This window comes from Bos taurus, chromosome 1 (assembly GCF_002263795.3).
Source record: "Bos taurus isolate L1 Dominette 01449 registration number 42190680 breed Hereford chromosome 1, ARS-UCD2.0, whole genome shotgun sequence".
Taxonomy (NCBI): Eukaryota; Metazoa; Chordata; class Mammalia; order Artiodactyla; family Bovidae; genus Bos; species Bos taurus.
Genome location: NC_037328.1, coordinates 112,426,553 through 112,429,689, shown reverse-complemented (window position 1 = coordinate 112,429,689; position 3,137 = coordinate 112,426,553). Strand labels below are relative to the sequence as shown.

At 38.1% G+C, this 3,137-nt stretch overlaps 1 non-coding gene across 1 annotated transcript; it reads right to left on the bottom strand.

Annotated features, from left to right (window-relative positions):
• Positions 1-534: 534 nt before the first annotated feature.
• LOC112448311 (small nucleolar RNA SNORA70) lies at positions 535-671 on the bottom strand. Its single transcript, XR_003036678.1, has one exon. It is a non-coding gene; the product is annotated as a small nucleolar RNA SNORA70 (small nucleolar RNA).
• Positions 672-3,137: the final 2,466 nt, after the last annotated feature.

Genomic DNA, 3,137 nt, shown 5'->3' with positions numbered 1-3,137 from the left:
ACTTTGTTATGGCAGCCCTAACAAATTTATAGTCTGCCATTCTCTACTTTATAATATTAATTTTATACTTTTCTTATATCTGTTATCACTTTTTTTTGTTTCTGAGTTTTTTTGTTTTTGACAGGAAAGTAGGATTTATTGGTGGACATGAGTAAGGAGAGGACAGAGCCAAGGCTCTCATGAGTGCAGGGCCCACCATTTGTGCAGGGGCCACGATTAAGGATTAATTTGACACCAGAGCCATCTGAGATGAACTGCTTTGCTGCCATCATATTTTCAAATTCATTCACATTAAACTTAGTAAATCCCTACTTCTTGGAGTTGTGGATCTTCTGGTGGCCAGAAGACTTGAACTTGGCCTTGCAGAGGTCCTTGATCACATGCTCCTTGTTCTGCAGCTTGGTACGGATGGACATGATGACTTGGCCAATGTGGACCGTGGCCACTGTACCCTAGGGCTTTCCAAAGACACATACTTGTCTGGAGCCTAGATTTGGGACAGCATGCAATCAGGCATGAATGTCCACTGGAAAGGCTTGTTCCCAAGGTCCCATAAGGAAACTGATACAGGCAATAGGCTGCATACACCACTGAGGAGGCTGCTGTTTGAGGCCATTGCATAATGGGCCCCCCCCAAAGGAAAAGAGCACAGTTGGATTAGTTGGCTGCAAATATTTCTGAGGGTTTTTTTTTTAATGGTCCTTTAATAATAGCATCTTGCTCACATTTCAAGGACATAATATCCTCTCTTATCTCTCTAAGAATATCAATGGTAATTTTCCTTTCTATGTTCTCACATTTATGCATAGTTTTGGTTTCCTCAAGTTGTCTATTTGTGTGTGTGTGTTTTAGCCTTTATCTTTTTTGTTAAGATTCCTCAGGTATCTAATTATCTGCTCATCTTTTAAGAAAAAGGTAAAAAAAAAAAAAAAAAAAAAAGCAGTGAGTGATAGAAAGGTTTGTTGACGGTGGTCTTATACCTTTTGATCTTTAACCCAAGTGTTGAAAACTAATTGACTGCAGACTGAAAAAAATGCAGCTGCATTTTTTTTCTCCAATTACAATTGTGCACCTTTAGCTGGGAACAAAACCTTTACATGCAAATCCCTCCTTTTTGATTTAAGCTACTTGGAAGCTTGAAATTCTTACCTAATATTTTTTCTACTATTCACATTCTTGCTTACTGTTTAACCCAAGCTCAGATGTCTCTTTCTCTGTGATATCTTCTCTGATACCCTCAGGCTGATGTAAACTTTACCTACACTGGATTTCATCACATTTCATTTCTCCATTAAAGCCCTTGCTATGGCTCTCCTTCATGTGATAGATACTTGATGTGTAGTTGGACACTCCATGTGACTGTCCTGTGGAGGCAAGGACTCTCTTTCAGGTGTGTTAGCATTTCATATAGAAACTTTGGTAGAAACTCAGGAAAAAGTTACTTGAAAATCTTTAAGCTCAATGGGGAGGGATGGAAAGGGGGAAAGGAGAATGGGAGAGCATAATTTGATGTTCTTTCTAGATCAGATTTGATATTCATCTCTGAGTATTTGATTATTAAAACCATGAACTACAATTCCCCCCAGCCCCACCCTCAAAGTAAGCAACATGCCATACCAGGCTGAAATGTGGCTTTAATATTCTTCCAGATGCTTGCACAGAGCCAATTCTGTTTCACATGATAGAACATTGCTCAAGCTGTAACAACAGAAAGAGGGAAAAAACACAAACTCCAACATATCTAAATGAAAATGAGAATATTTCTGCCTGTGAAGAGGTAATTTATCCTCATTTGTGATCATGTGCCCTTTCAGAATTCAAATCGGATAAAGCATAAATTTTGACATATCTTCAAAAATGCCTATGTACAATAAATCATAGTTTGTGGCAATATTTCGAAAGCAGTGTTCAGGTATCTGAGGCCTTAGCATTTTGACTGCTATTATTTCACGGTGGCCTCAGTTGTAAAGTGTCCTCAGAGTTCCTAAGGGGTATGAATTTTTGCTGTGCTTTCCATTCATTTCTACTTCAGGCTTTGGGAACACAATCTCCCCTTTCATCCTAGTCGCAACCCATCTGTAACTTAACTTGTCTTTTTCATTTCTTACTCAGCTCCTCACACTGGCCTAATTAGGCATCATTGGCTAACACTTTGTTCCTATTAATCTTTCCCTCCCAGGACAGTTTGAACATTTTAGCTTTTAAATTATTGAGAGAGCCCTGGGAGTTACCAAATACAGACTCATTCATGTGAACAGTAAACAAAATAAGTTTGTATTCACACAAATTTATGACTCTGCAAAGACCTTGAAGCCCTGATGGGTTTTAAGAACCGTATCTCCAAGTACTCTTAAACGGGACATGGTGGTTAAGAGTAGAGTATGGTCCAGACAACCTGAGTTCCCATCAAGCCACCACTCATATTATAAAGACTGCGTGACCTCAGGAACTATTCAGCTCTCTATAAGCCCCAGTCCCCATCTGTGAAATGGGCAAAATAATTGTACCTATTTCAGAAGACATTTGTTGAGATAAAATGAAATAATGTGTTTGGCACACACTCCGTAAGTATCTGTTGCTGCGTTTTTTTTTAAATTAATGAGAACATCTCAGCTAAAATAGTGTCATACAAATAAACTACAAGAACAATTGTCCATAGTTGAGAAACTGGCTAGACCCCTATACCTGCCAAGTCCAAACTGGAATAAATTAGTTGAATGAAGTCAGACATATTCAGAGTTAAATGTTTAGACAAATTTTAATGTAACATTTGGGAACTAGAATGATAAAGGAAAGAGAAGCATATGGCTTCTAATTTTTTTAATATTATAAAGAAAACTTCAGAAAGCAACAGACTTCCAGGTTAAAACTAGTGTTTTAAGAATATTTTGCTCTTATCAGAAACCTAAATTAAAAAAAAAAATTTTATATAGGAGTATAGCTGATTAACAATGTTGTGATAGTTTCAGGAGGACAGCAAAGGGATTTGGTCATACATTACACGTATTCATTCTCCTCCAAATTCCCTCCCATCCAGATTGCCACCTAACACTGAGCAGAGTTCCCAGACAACTGAGTTTTATGGGCCCTACTATTCAGTTCCTTCCTCCTTCCCAACAGTGTATATTGTGGCCCAT